The sequence below is a fragment of the Lepisosteus oculatus genome, chromosome 4, assembly GCF_040954835.1.
Source record: "Lepisosteus oculatus isolate fLepOcu1 chromosome 4, fLepOcu1.hap2, whole genome shotgun sequence".
NCBI classification, from domain to species: Eukaryota; Metazoa; Chordata; class Actinopteri; order Semionotiformes; family Lepisosteidae; genus Lepisosteus; species Lepisosteus oculatus.
In genome coordinates, this window is record NC_090699.1 from 64349932 (window position 1) to 64365770 (window position 15839).

General features: G+C 40.7%; 1 protein-coding gene across 2 annotated transcripts in view; it reads right to left on the reverse strand.

Moving 5' to 3' along the window:
* bsna (bassoon presynaptic cytomatrix protein a) overlaps positions 1-15839 on the reverse strand; it is a 165129-nt gene that overhangs the window by 36316 nt on the left and 112974 nt on the right. The gene's annotated exons all lie outside the window — the stretch shown is intronic.

Sequence of the window (15839 nt, forward strand, 5' to 3'; positions counted from 1 at the left end):
ACTTGCTCCTAAAATCTCAAGTTAGTGCTTAGATGTGTAAACCTGAAGCAAGCCTTAAAAAAGGATGAGGTGATGCACTGTGCTATAGTTAATTTAATTTTGGATAATGACCTGCTGACCACCACAAAAAAATCGATAGTATTCATGTTTAAAGTTCCCTGGAGGGGAGGGGGGCATGATTTTGAAAAGCAAAAGACTAAAAAAAAGAGAAGGAAAGGGATTTTTGGTGTGGCAGACACAGCCAGAGCTGAACAGCAGCTGGATCCTGCCTTTCTTGAGGAGGTTCAGTAGCTTGGCAAAGACAGTGATAACTAAGACAGGAAGCCAGAACCTGATGACACAAGAGTTTAAGGAGCACAGAACACTGCTCTCCAGCCAAAGGCAAGAGCACAGCACACTTTACTCCAGTCAAAGGCAAGAGCCATAGCAAGCTGCACTGCATTCAAAGGCGATTCTCTTGTGTTTCCTCTTACAGGTACTATCTTTGCTTTTAAAATTCACACCACATTTGCAGTGAAGATGTTATTTTCCTAATTTACAGGTACTTTAAAAATAATGGTAACAGTAGTGGCCTTTATTTCATGTTTCATATACTGTCATTCAAAAATCATTTGAGTTGACCGAGTAATGACGCTGTCAGACAGCCAAGAAAGAAAGCTTTTTACAGGAAACACTGCAGCTGGGACACTGTGATGATATTAGTGAAATTGTGTCTTTAAAGCCTGTTTTTAGTCCTGCAGATTTTTTTTAACCTCATAACCCTCTCAATATTTGTGTATCTGATACATTCACACATCAAAACAGTACTACTTATTCATCATTGGTGCTCTTAACATTTTCGTAGATGAAAAGTTGGTAAAATGGCCATTGTTTGCCTGCAGCAGGGTTTGAAGGGCGAAAAAACGAACACACCGACAGTAGATTATACTTCAAAGTAGATAACAGAAATAGAAATCCACATTTTTGTGTCCACATCGACCATAGTGCCATTTTGGCAATAAAAGTCTGCCAATCTTATCCACATGTACTCAAACAGACTGTTCCCAAACAATAGGTATGCCAAAAATATTTCAGCACCATGGAGAGCACATAAATGCTTCTTTTGTAGAAGAGTTTTGGAAAAGAGAGGCTTCATATTCCATATTACATTCTGGCTTCTAAATGCACACAGCGGGCTGATGATGACTCAGTTTAACAGCAGTAACAGTGAAAGCACATTAAATTTTGGTAATAATTGTACAGTTTAATTTCCATTTATCCTAACAGTTAAAGTACCAGATCAGAGCTCCCACATTTTGTGCTGCACCTGGGTTTTAACACTGATTAATGCAACAAATAGTTCAAATACAGCACTGAAACATGATGCAAAACAAATTCCTTTAACAGAAAGTTGTTACTAATTCATTATCCTGCATAACCAATTTATTGTTGCTATCATGATATTGCTTATAAAATGTAGTTTGCAATGCTAAGAATTTGAAATTGACATGAATAAATACTGCACATGATATAAATATTTTATTTAATATAGGCTGTAATAAAAAGGCAACACGTATAACTATATATGTCAGTTTTTAGCTTTTATTAGGTATAGGAACTAAGGAAGAGCAGAAGGTAAAAATAGAGTTCAATATGAAATATGATTTCTGTATCATTCTTTGAGTAAAGGTGCTGCTGCTTTTCTCCAAACCATTAACATCCTGCAGAGATGACAAAGTGCACTGGAGGACTGTTAGCCAGAGCTTGGCTGCAATCAATAAGTTATTAACATTAATTGACTGGAAAATTTCCTAGAGCCTACTGTAGGGTGATGGGTAATCAATCAGAATATGCTCAGTAATACTTTTGTCCAGTAGCTAAGTTTATCCCAACATAAAAATAGGGATTTCTCACACTGAAACTATAGTTAAACCAAGTAATAGTTGGGCAGAAAATAACACACAGATTTTAACACGAAGGAAAGCAAGACCGTTGATCATGACCAAGGCCTGTTTGGCTACCTTTAGCCACAATATTGAGGTACTGTACATATTTAGTCGCAATAAATATGTACCATCCCACAAGGGATAGGGAGGCAAGTGGTCAGCATGGCTGCCCCAAAGCACCAGGGCCATGGGTCCGATTCCGAACCCAGGGTGCTGTCTGTGTGGAGCTTGCATGTTCTCCCTGTGTTCATGTGGATTTCCTCTGGGTGCTCTGGTTTTCCCCCACAGCCCAAAGACCTGCTGGTAGGTCAACTGTCCTCTGGGAAAGTAGGTCCTGGTGCGACTGTGTTTGTGAACTGGAAGGAGGGGTTAGGAAATGGATGAGTGGATTGAAAGGGATAACATTTGACACAGCTGTGCGCCATTATGAAGAGAAACGATTCACTTCCCTGCAGATTGCTGTTACACATGAAGGTATCGGCTTTAGTTGGGGATTGTACTGGGTGCAACGCAGGTTGATCATGATATATTCCCTTCCCTTTCCCTTCTCTACTCTTGTTTAAGACACCCTTTTCCCCTGGAAGGAGGAACAACTGTTAAAGAGGGAAATAATTAATATTCGAGAACGCCTTTCCCACAGGAGATTAAGCAGTCACATCAGTCCTAGAAATTTACAACATAGAAGAACACAGTATTGGCATTTATATAGAATTAGCTTTGATATTAATTTTGCATTGAGACCTAAGTCGTGGACTGGGCGGAGCTGTAGAAACATACAGTAATATATTTTACAACTATTAACCTGCACACTTATGAGTCAAGCCAGCTGCAACAGAGATTAAAAGAGATTTATCATAATGCTGTGTGTTTTTTACTTCGCTGTCTACTGGGTTTTTTAAAGACACTATCGATCATGTAATTAAACTGCAGATGAAAGGACTCAAATTAATTCACAATGTGAAACGGAATAACAATTCCAATTAGGATCAAGAGAAAAAATGCATTATACTTGACCATTTCTCTCAGTTTCACTGTGCACTGCCAGAATCTGTTCCAATAATAAAGATACACATATGTGCGTGACTCATTGAGGTCTTGTCTGGCAATCATGAATACTCAAATAAACTTAAAAGTTGTATTGTGAGTGTTTATGGTGCCTTCCTTAGAAAAGGCTGAGCTCAAGGAACAATTCTTTATTTTTCAAAACAGGACATTTAATTTAATCTGCTCTTCTGTGCTAATCTGGCAGTATATTTTAAAACTGCCAGTCTGCTGTTGGACTGCAGGTCTCAGTCAATGGGATTCCCCCCCCAGACTGTTCAAGAAATATGTCACAAGGCTGTTGCAGAGGTAGTAGATGAAGATGAGTGTGGTTGAAATATCCATCAATCATCGCTCTCAGGTTTATTGTCAGGACTGTTCGCATACAAAACAACATGGGCCATGTTCATCAGCACTGAACTGCCCTGGCTTCAACTGATGTCATGAAGCGAAAAGCCTTCCACAGACTCCTACTGCGAAAGACCACTACGTTTTACCAGCTGGCTACCTACAGTATCCCCAGAAGGTATAGCAAAGGTGCAATGTGGGCATTCACTGCAGAGAAGCATTTTGTTACGCGCTGCAGAGCTGGGAACCTCCCCCGGTGGACATTTTTAAGTAGGTGAAAATTGTCAGCCATTTTGCAACTTACGATCAATAAACAAGCGGCTGCACTACTCCATATTTTAGCAGCCTTTTAAAAGCTCGAGATTTTGCTCTTGGTAATTCATTTGCAATTCAGATGCTAGCGAATTTCGCCACGGAATAAACAACCCAGGGTATGTGGAGCTCTGTGCCTGTTGCCCAAGCTTAACGTGGGGTTCTCACGGGGGGGCTGCCTCGCCACCCTGAGCTCACCGAAGCACAGCAGCGCCAGATGTGAGAGGCTCCAAGATCGGAAAGGCTGTGCTCTGTTGCCCAATTAGAAATAAAGATCCCACCTAAGGACTGCAGCACCAATATTTGCTGGTTCCATAAACGGGCTCTTTACTGAACACACGTGGTGCTCAGTGAAGTTAAACCGAAACAAAAATATATATATATATAAACAGTTAATAGGTTTATTCCTGAAGGTGTATCCACCTGAACTATATAAAAACAGTTTTATGTTGCCTCTTTTGATCACATGCGGATGAAATGATCTCTTCTATACACGCTAGCAAGTTTTTTTTCTTTTGTTTTATTCTGTAGCAGAAATCGTGCTTCAGATCAGCACAATTAAAATAATACTGACTTATTTTATTAGTCAGTCTAAATTCCAGGACTCTTCTGCTCTGGAGGCAGCTCGGATCAAAACCTTGGTTAATGTACCACAGCTCCTCTGCCTGCAAACACATTTACTTCTGTGAAGCCATAAATCGACTAAGACTATTTTTATCCCGGCTGTTGTCGCTCTACAGTACATTAGTTCTGCTTTTCTGCAGCATTTCTTCTTTTGAAGGCTCCAGCTCCGTCTTGTGATAGCACTCTGGAAAGGCTCTCAGGGGGACGAAAGTGTGCACCAGCACGTGTGACGTTAACATCAAGCCCCCTGCCAGCTCTGTCGCACGCAGACACTCCGAGTGACGAATGTTCGCATGAGCCGAGAAACGACTCGTCGGGGAATTTGATGGAGCCCTTTGCAAGAGGTATGCTTCCAAATATTGTATGGGTTTTAATAGCAGCACTGCCATGATTAATTCAGTCTCTGGCTCTCAGTGGGAACACCAGCAGGTGCACACTACCCCACAGCGAGCCTGTAGGGTTTCACTTAACCGTGATGTCAAGGAGAATGTTATATCGCTCCAGTTACATCAGTACATGCACTCACCAACCAGAAAGAGATCCACATATCCTTGGAAGCATTTCAACTCTTATTTTATTAATTGTTGTATGCAGTATATGTATGGGATGATGTAATCCCATACATCTATTGCATACAACACAGACAAAAAGGATTCCTATTATACCTGTGCACTGCAGAATTACTATTACCTACAGTAGTTAATTTTTTTAAGGGCTTGACCCTAGTGTCGATTTCATACCTTATTTTGGAGACCAAAATCCCTGCATACTTCAAATTTCAAACAGGTTGCAAATTGTAATAGTACAGCATTATCTCACCTTGTGAATCAAACATGCATGCTAACGTTATACTCTGTATGTATAAATAAGATCATGTTTCTTTACAGTGCTTATCCATTATTAGAATAACTGTCCAAGCAAACTAGTGAATGTGAATGTTCATCACCCAGTAAGGAGAAAAATGGGTTTGTTAGTCTAGCAAGAAAACCTCTGATAAATCTGTATTCTTCCTCTCTTTATTAAGAAAAAGGATTTAATCAGATTCTCTACCTCTTTCTCGTACTGCAAAATTAAAGAAGCTATACTCTTTACTAAAAACAGATTTTTGACCTTCAAAGTATTTTTTTCATTAAGATATCCTCATCCTAGAAATCACTCCACAATAAAACTGGAAATGTATCAGTTGACATGGATTCTGTAGTGGCAAAAAGGATGAGTCCCAGGACTACAGGAATATGGAACATGTTGGGTTTATTTACTGCAGCTACTGTATTTCAAATACATCTCAACTGACTTTCACCCTCCGACTGAACGATTCGACTGAAATGATTAGGTGAAGAAGGGTCTTCAAACCAAACATTTTAAAGCATGTTGGAGCCACTGCAGGAGATACCTAGAGATTGTAAGATTTCAGTCACTTATGTACATGTAAAGTTACATTTCTCCGGACAGATAAGGGGATAAGGCTTGTATTAATGAATTTTCCAGTTTCTCTGATCCTGGTTCTCAGACTAATGTTTCCACTTATTTCTGCTATCAGGCTTCTTGCAGTACTCCTTCATTCTTTGTCACACACAACGTTCATTTGTACCACACAGCCCAATTCAACCCTCTTTCCTGAATCCCTTCAAATTTACACAGCTTTACTCCCAGCTACAATCCTAGAACAGCTCTATAAGAAGGCCTCAGCTGACAGAATTGCAGTATATGAGTCCCTAGCCTGAATAAATCAGTGTCCAAGATAGCAGTGTGTGGCACTCGGAAAGCAGCTACTATTAAAATTCATTTCACATGAGGCCTATACGGTGAAGCCTTCTCTAAGGACTCCTGGGACTTTTTACTGCGAGTAAACCCATACAGCGGAACCTTGATATGCATATGAGAGCTAAAAAGCTATTTCTCACCTCAGTGCATTTTGCTGGTGGTTGGAAATCTCGAGCCCTCTCCATCTCACTCTCTGTATTTGTGTACTGTTAGAGCACCTTCATTAACACAGAAGAGCGATGGGCATGTCTAGACTATGCTGGTAAGCCTGTAAACCATACTGTATACACCATTCTACTGTATATGTACAGTATATTGAATGACAGAAAAGGCAGCAAATGCTATTGATTTACATACTCATTTGTTGTGATTTTAATGCCTCTCGGTATATGATCTGCTCTATGATTTAAAAGGATTAAAACCCTTTAAGTCCTTCTCTTCTATTATTGTGCCCAAAGCTTTATTCAGTTGCATCCAGCTGCAGTCACAAGAAAAAGCAAGCAAGACTCATAACCTTACAATTACAAGAGCAATTAGAGAATCAGATTAAGCGATAATTAATATTGTTGCAACACTCCTTAAAATCCTAGAAGAAACTCCAATCAAGCTTGAGCAAGAACTGTGAAGGTAGATGTAACAGGACAGACTTCTGCTCTTGATATGCTCTTGAGATGCTCAAGCAAATATGCTCAAGAAAAATAATATGCCATTTAAGATTACTTTAATCCCAGATCAAATTTTACCACATTAATACGTGTGATGTACTGTACAGCATACTGTATATCATGGAAATATTAAATCTGGATGACAAGGAAAGAGCTACAACAGTGCGTAACTCAACTCTCTTACCATTTTAGACAGAAACTACAAACCCTACATAACTTCTCTCTTTCTTGCCAGTGGATGCCTAAAGCACAGTGTGTTTTACGGTAGGATTTGTAACACCCATTTCTCCTACAACACTGCATTCCTCCATCAAAAATGCACATGTAGAGGGAAAGGTTGGAGGCTTCTCCCTCCAGTTGTTAATGTTAGTGTTGTGCCCTGTGTCTGTAGCTGTCACGATCAGTTCTTTCCGGGCCCTATGCAGACGACATGATCCGGAATTGTGAGGTAACACTGGGGAAAAAGTCATGCAGGAGAGGGTATGGAGACAGGGGGCGTGTCCAAGGGGTGCAGGTGTCCAGGGGGAGTGAGTCCAGGGCGAACGATCCAAGAGAAAATCCAAACGGGTCATCCAAGACAGAAGCAAAGTCCAAGACCAGGAAATCCATCCAGAGGATTGAAACCATGAACCGGGTCGGGACCGGCGAAGGGAGGGGAATCAGGAACAGAAGGTTAAAAGAATAACAGAGCCAGACGGAGCAGGACCCGGGCTCTCACGAAGCGGAATTCAATGAGGAACCTCGGGTGACGTCTACGTCCGGCTTTTAAGGTGGAACTAAAAGGGGGCTGGAATAAGGAACAGGTGTGGGGAATGAGGTAGAACAAGGAAGGGCTGGAGCACCCTTAAGAGGAGGAGTAGCGATCGTGACAGTAGCTCTGTGTAACAAATACTTGTCATTATACTGTATGTCTACCACCAACTTGTTCCCAAAAACTTCATGTAGCCATGCTTTGTATTTATTTATAATTATTTAACTGTTATAAATTGCTTGTATTGAAAATTATGTCAGGGCTATTATTTAGATTTACCTACATTATATTTTATTCAATCACTATTACCTCCCCTCAATTCAACACCGTAATATAATTTCAAGGCAAATGATCAGCAGCACCTTCTAAGAAAATTGAATGCATTCGTCCGGATGAACCTCATTAAACAGAACAGCAAAACCAACAGCAGCTTCAACAAGCTCAGCTTCAGTTAATTATCCTGTTTGATGTATTAAACAGTAACATTTCTATGCAGATAGTTTAGTTGGGAAAAGTCCAACTCTTTTACCAGGAACTCTTGCCAATACCAATAAATGTCTTATTTCTTATCCAGCTTTCTAAATTCCAAAGCATTATTACAGATTTATGTGTATTTTTATACAGGGATATTTATATACAGCATACAGTAAATACTTAAGATTTATACGAAGTCATAATATACAAGAAAGGCTACTCATAAGAATTAGAAAAGAAGAAAAACAGATACCAAATAAATCCATTTATTTCTGATAAGGAAAATTAAATTTGTGGAACAGTCTCATAACTAGGGCATCTTATATACTGTCATCCTGTAGAGATTTAAATAAGCATAATGGAATTGTCAGGAAATAAATCATTTATGTATGTTTTCAAGACAGTAAATAATGATGGAGAGCATCAATTAATGTTATGTTAATGTTTTCTGGATAATGTTATTTGTAATTTACTTTAATTGCTAGTATTACCGCACTTTCATAAACTGGTACTGTATATTACTGAAACAGCCTTGAGAACTTAACACATGGTGTAGCTTGGTCGGAGTTTCATTAGAGAAAGTGCATATCTATTTATGAGAATGACAGGTGTGCCTATAAATATCAAGTGAAACATGCTACTGCACAATTATTATAATTATGAGCAGAGGAGGGATAGACTAAGGTGATGAGACAATCTTTTCTCAAATGGTGATGATAATTTTCTAACTTAAAAGCACTTACATAATGGACGAAAAAAGATCATGCAATTGTTTTTTACAAAAAGTAAGATACAAACTGGTTTCTTAAATGAAAAGAGGCTTATTTTTTCCATAGATTCGTTTCATAATTACTTAAAATGTTCAACAGTTATTACGGGCTATGAAAGAAGATCATACGGTGAACATCTGAGTTTGGTTAGAACCTCAATCTTCTAGAATCAAAATATTTTAGCGAGAGGACAAGGGGACGGATAGCTTTAAGCGTCTGGTTCAGCATTCCCAACAATACACCCATGTGGTCAACTTCTACCTGCTCTTTAGCAGTAGGCTGAAATTCTGTGTATTTACTGTTAAGGCCTTGGATAAACAATAGAGATGGTTCATGTTTCATCATTTCAAGACACTATAATGAACAGCAGGTGGCAACGTGGCACAGAGGTCAACACTGCTGCCGCACAGCTTTGGGGCCCTGGGTTCAATACCCAGAGTGCTCTCTGCATGGAGTTTGTCTGTTCTTGCCATGCTTGCATGGGGTTCCTCTGGGTGCTCTGGTTTCCTCCCACAGTCCAAAGACGTGCTGGTAGGGTAAGTGGCTTCTGGGAAATGTGGCCCTGTTTTGAGTGTGTAGAGAACCTACAGTATGATGATGGACTGGCATCCTGTCCAGAGTGTAGCCTGCCTCACGCCTGTTGCATGCCAGGATAGACTCTTCCTGAACTGGACGAAGCTGTTGTAAAATGGATGGATGGATATTTGACCCATCAATTGCTCAATTAGATTATTACTCAAACTTATTGCTTAAGTTAATTAATCAAAGTTTATTCATATATTTGATGGTAAATTCAGCTATCAGTTGCTCAACACAGTTCAGTTATCAGCTGAATTGTACAAAAGGACCTTTTTAGTTCTTTGGGAATTGAAGACTACAATCTGATCATTGTTGTTACTAAGTGATCCACTGCATCCAATAAAATACAGTAGCATCAGAAAAAATAAGAGATGACTCTGAGATGTTGTGTTGCGTAACATCAGAAAATCTTTTGGAAAACGTTCATGCAAGCTCTTCCCTGCCAGGGTAATGAAAAGCTTTCTTCACATGGGATGTTATGCAATCTTTTGTAGTCTAGCAATGAGAAAAAAAAAATGATTAGGAGAAAAGGGGTCAAACCTTAGCTCAGCTGTGAGAAAGGTAAAGTTGTCTTCCGAAGAGCAAACAATGTCCACAACTCTATTTCCCTCATTCAAAGACATCATTAAACATTTTCTCTGAGCCTCCTACGCAGCACTGACAAATCTTTGGAAGCAATCTTGAATTGAATGAATTGCAATTTTTTTTCTTTTTTGTTTCGTGTTAAAAAGTGCCTCTAACAATAGTGCTGCGAACGCCACATTTTTGTCACTGCCTGCCACAAGAACTCTAATGTCACAAATTGCACTCTTTCGTTTTTACTTAAATTGCTAGTTGAAACAAAAAAAATTGCATTGCTGCTGAGACACATCATTAGTGACATTTATAACAAACTGCCCGCGGCTTCCTTTGGTAGATAGAAATTGAAGATCTGTATTTATGTGCAATCCTGAGCTGTTTGTTTCTTTCTCTTCTGTATCTTTTTACCGTGTAGACCCACGGCCCTGACTAGTCAAGGCCAGCAGATACTACACACACAGACATCCATCAGTCTGGTACACATGGTAGGGCACCAAAGAGAAAACAGCGAATTACATCAAGAACATGCAATGTCCAAACCAAACTAAGTCTCTCCCCTTAAGTTCCATTAGGAACTTTAGGAAAAAGCAAACTATAAAACTTTGGAAAGATACGACAACAAGCGGTGAACAACCTGCTGTGCTGTTCTTTATAGCCCTGGGCCCGAAAATCTTCTCATCTGAAGCCCCCGCTGAAGAACAGAGTGTGAAACTGTGCATTAGTGAGGCGCATGTCTTCTGTAAGACTTCATAGAGAAATCACAACACCGTTACACGGCCCCTACTTAAACAATCACCAGGAGCATCACAGGAAGCAACTGAGAGGAGACCCTGGGGCTCCGATGTCATGTTTTCCCTGCAGGGAGGTTCCACTGCTGTTTAACCCGAAATGGAAATCGATCTTTCTAAAAGTGAAAGAAAATGACTTTTTTATCCAGTGTTGGAATTAACCGCTTGATTTTTACACGCAAAGTTGGATACCAGTTCAGCACCACATGTATTTTCCTGGGATTTGGTGGCTGAAATACCTTACTCAAGGGCACAGCAGCCCTTTCTACTGCACTTTCATAAAAGTTCTGGCTTAGAACGTCTTTGAAGGGCTCTCAAGATTGAGCTGCAGTAGGTAGATTTTTGCTGTTTTGTTTTTTCGCCATGAGTGATCACAGGGGAGACTAAGACAGAAGAACATTGTGGAATAATGGCTGAAATTGGAAGACCGAGCAGCACTAATGCAAGGCGAGGGTTCACTTTATCTATTTATATTTAAAAGAGAAAAATCCCCAACAGCATTTTCGCACTGGCCAAGAAGGAGAAAAGTCAAGCTTGTTCCTTTGATAACATGAGTGAAACTGAACAAGTGTGAAATCTCATCTGTTCCATGTTTTACATTGAAATTTAATTGGTGGACCTTTAACTTAGAAAAACAGAGGTGAGCAAGTACTAATGGTTCATTTTAATGGCTGGCAGTTTTTTCCATGTACTTTCTTTATAAGATGCCTCCTGAATTGAATTCCTGATTTATTCAGCTTGTTTAAATAAATCCCTTTGTTTTACATTTGACTGCAAATGGAATTTTAAACAGAAATTCGTGAGAAGTTCGGCATTTAATCTCACTCCCTTCTGCTCTCCTATGTACATGTATACACAGTATAACTGTATCTCACCTCCTAAATCGCTCTTTGCACATTTCTTTCACACTCCTCTAGGTACCTCGTCTTCACCCTTCACCCCAGCTCATTCCTCACGAAAGTGAGGAGAGGGTTCAGTCAGCCTCATTCTTATGGTCAGGCTGTTGTTCCTTCAACTAGGAAAGTTATAATTATAATTGCTTACACTTCTATAGCTCTTTTCTGGACACTCCACTCATAGCACTTTACAGGTAATGGGGACTCTCCTCCCCCACCACCAGTGTGCAGCCCCACCTGGATGATGCGCCAGTCCGCTCCCCACACACCAGCTCTCAGTGGAGATGAGAGCAGAGAGACAAAGCCAGTTCAGAGATGGGGCTGATTAGGAGGCCATGGCTGGTAAAGACCAATGGGAAATTTAGCCAGGACACTGGGGTCACACCCCTACTCCTTTTGTGAAATGCCCTGGGATTTTTAATGACCACAGAGAGCTAGGACCTCGGTTTTACATCTCATCCAAAGAATGGCGTCATTTTTACAGTATAGTGTCCCTGTTACTATACTGGGGCATTAGAGCCCACACAGACCGCAAGGTGAGCACCCCCTGCTGGCCCCACTAGCAACTTTCATTTTTCCCAGGAGGGCTCCCATTCAGGTACTGACCAGGCTCATACCTGCCGATCTCCAGTGGGTTTCCAGTTGTGAGTTGCAGAGTGATATGGCTGCTGGCGTAAGGTTATGTCACCCAACCTCTAATTCATTTCATCATATTGCATCATGTTGATTTTACTAGGATCTGACTAAACTACTGAAAAAGCTTTCAGCATGTCTTGTTCTGAAGTGTAATACCTGCTCATGGTACAAAAACAGAAAAAGGTGGTGGCATCATCCACAGAACCTCCTGGCTGAAATGCTGTTCCCTGTTTTCTTTTTCCATAAGATTAGGCACCACAACTCAAAGTTGTAAAGGCAGCTTTACCCTTTAACCTTTTGAGCCTTCAAGTGTGACACTGCTGTTGTGCCACTAAGCGAGGTATTTGTCCCACTTCATGCCAGGAAAATGCATGTGTATTAACTGGTACCGGAACTACGTGGAAATGTATTGCAAATGACTTTACAGAAAGGGTTGTGGAGTCTGAACCAAGCTTACCCTGGAAGCAATTCTTTTCCAGGAAATTGCTGAATCCTTGAATCGATAAGCTCCTAAAGCTCCCTTAAGGGTACAAGAGCTGAATGTCCTCCTGTTGCCTGTAACCTCTCTTTTCTTCTTGCTTCACCTTTTATTGTATCTAAAGTTCTGAAGACACGTTAAGCCTGTTGCTTTGGACAACCGCTACCCCAGTGAGAGCATCTTTGTGAGAGGATCAGTGTTCCTCCACGCTCTTTCTCTCTGTGCTGAAACTAGGCTATGAAATCAGGTAGACTCAGTATCACTTCTTGATGGCTGATTTTGACGTAATGAAAATAAAAGTGCTTCGGGCAGACACAGTGGTCCGTCAGCAGTCCCTGCGATCTCTTTTATTTATTTATTTATTTATTTATTTTTATTACAGGTCAAGCCTCAGGCCAATTTGCTCAGATCACCCTGACGTGAAATGGGCAGGAGTGATGTCACACGTCCCCTTGAATAAAGGTGGACCTGCTACCCATCAGCCTCCAGAGGTGAAGCTGCTGTGAGCGTGAGCTGAAACAAGCAGAGTGCCACAGGGGAACGTGGGCCCAGGCAAAGCCAAGCTGGGCACCTACCCAGTTTCAAAATGGGAAGTTGAAAAACGCAGTGAACTGGGGCAATACCGGCAGAAAGGATATTGAGATATTTGTTTTTTCCCTTTCCCTACTGTTGCTACAGTATATACACTAATCCTTTTAATTCCGGGATATGTCTCACAAAACAAGCTCACACTTTGTAATTTTGACGCATAATTGCAACCAGAAAACTCGGATCTTGGAAAAACTGGTATCTTCTCGGCTCTGCAGTGCAACCGTGTCTTTCGTTGCGTTCACATTATTATGGATTTGTGATCTCAGTGTCACTTTACTTTTTGTATTAAAACCTTAAATTAAAAATATAAACTCAATATTTTCATACAGAAGACCTGTTTCCTTTGAATTTCCATATTTTTCTATACACGTTGTGTTGATGTTATAATCTTTAAACATTTCTGTTCGTAACTGCTGTACAGTGGCACAGGTTCAGTGGGTAATTACAGTATAACTACCACAACGGAGCAGGAGTTTAATTGCTTTGATACTTAAGCCCAATGTTAGGGTGGAAATGAGTTATATTACATGATTTTCTACATGTCTGAGATGGATCATAAGCTTCTTCATGAAAAGAAAGGTGAATTTAGTTCTCAAATATAGCAGATTTCACTTAGAGTCTTATTTTCCACAACAGATTGAGCTAATATACTGATAGATGACTGTATTCTTGACCTCAGGAGTCTGGATGACAAGGGAGAACATGGTTCAAACAACATGGTTTTAGCACCTGAAGGTCATTTATGACGTTTTAAAAAGCAGGGGCATCTATCAGTTCTCAATTCTGTTTATGTAGGTTTTTAGGCCATGCCTTTGATAAGGTATCTAAAGAACTTCCAAAAACACGGCAGCCTGTGCATCTGATTGTTCACTCCAGTGGCCAAAGTTGGACGATTTACTACTCAGAGAATCTGCAATGCTGCAATATTGTTAAGACATGAGCATGACGTACAGTATGCATAAAAGACACACGATTCAGTATGCAACGCTGTGTGGGGGACACTTTAGGTTTTATTATCCTACTTTGCTGATGTGCTTCTTGAATAAACACCCCCTGCTTTTAAAGCTAAGTGCATCTCACAAATTACACATTAGCATGCCTCCTCCTTTCCTCCCAGATTAAAGACATGGCCACATGCTCATTGTAACCTATGTGATTAGAACATCAATGCGTGTGCTTCACCTGCGTCTGTGAAGAGTATGTGGACACAGAGCCCAATAAAATGTGGCCCTGAGGTGATGACCTCTACTGTCGTAAGCAGGGCGTTTAGAGGCAAGGAACATTTTTACGCTGCAGCACAACAATGCTCTTTCAGCTATCGTGATGACAAGCTGGTTGTTGAAATTGCCTCACATTGATTGAACAGGCAAAGTGGGAAAAGAGGAGGCCAAAAACTAATGAGCTACAGTGCAGCAAAACAACATCATTATTGTGCTCATTGCCCATACAGTACCATTCATACAATTAAATGCTAGCAGATTCTGAGTATAATTGAAATACCACCAAAGGAAACAAAAGAAGTGTGTCTTTCTCACATCTGAAGAAGGCTCCATGGCCGAAACATTGTGTTTTCTTTCTTCTTTTTTTCAGCATGGAATAAACCTATTACTTGTTCCTTATTAAGAATAGACAACAGACACTGAGGAAGTGCTTAGTATAAAATGAAAAACACATGTTTTAAATACCACCCATGATTTGCTGCAGTGATATATACTTTATATAATTTCTTCCAAGATAAAGATGTATTTAGGTTGGAGAGCACCACTACAGTGTTTAAGGAGCTCAGAATGAAACAATCTTTGAAACACGGAGGCAGAAAGCTTCATTTTGTGTCCCTCCACGTGAAACACCTACGCTACCGGGAATGTTCCCAGATTTGTACAATTTTAGTGACAGCGTGTAATCTTAATCCTTCCGGCACCAGCGGGAAGGTAGGGTGTCGATATTGCCCATCGGCTGAACAGCTAGGATTAGGAGCTGGGATTTAATCTGCTGCCTCCCTGACCTCTCTCAGAGATAGCGGTAATTGGAATTGGGTGTAAGCGATAGGTTTTGCTGATTCCCTGTTTGAGCTTCAACAACATAAAACCCAAAGATATCAGCCCAGCAGGGCTGTTTGTCTTCTACGCAGAATGTACTTCAAGTTCACCTGACAGTCATCTCACGGGTCATGACTAATGGAGTTTGCAACTAACGATCCAGAGTGCGAGCTGACCTTGGACACGTGCTCAACTAAGCCTGAGTAATAGGTGAAGGGCAGTCTTTTCCCAGCAGCACCATGGCTTGTTCCTTCTTCTGTGTGTGGGAGAGAGAGGGATCTGCCAAAGCCATCCTCCTGGCCTTCCCTCAGATGAAGGCAGGTGAGGTTAAGGGTAAAGGACAAACGTGTATCTGAGAGGTCCCACCCCTGATCGGAAAGCTACATTTCATGCTACCAAGTCCAGTGCATGTGAATGCAACAAAACTGGCAGATGATCGTCTCATGCATCCCAAGCTCCTGCCTGCAGCTGGTCTCATCAGACTAAGCAAGGCTAAGCAAGGCTGGGCCTGGTCAGCACTGGGAAAAGAGACCCCTTAGAGAAACTAGGCCACTGCTGTAAGTAATGTTGGTAGCCAGT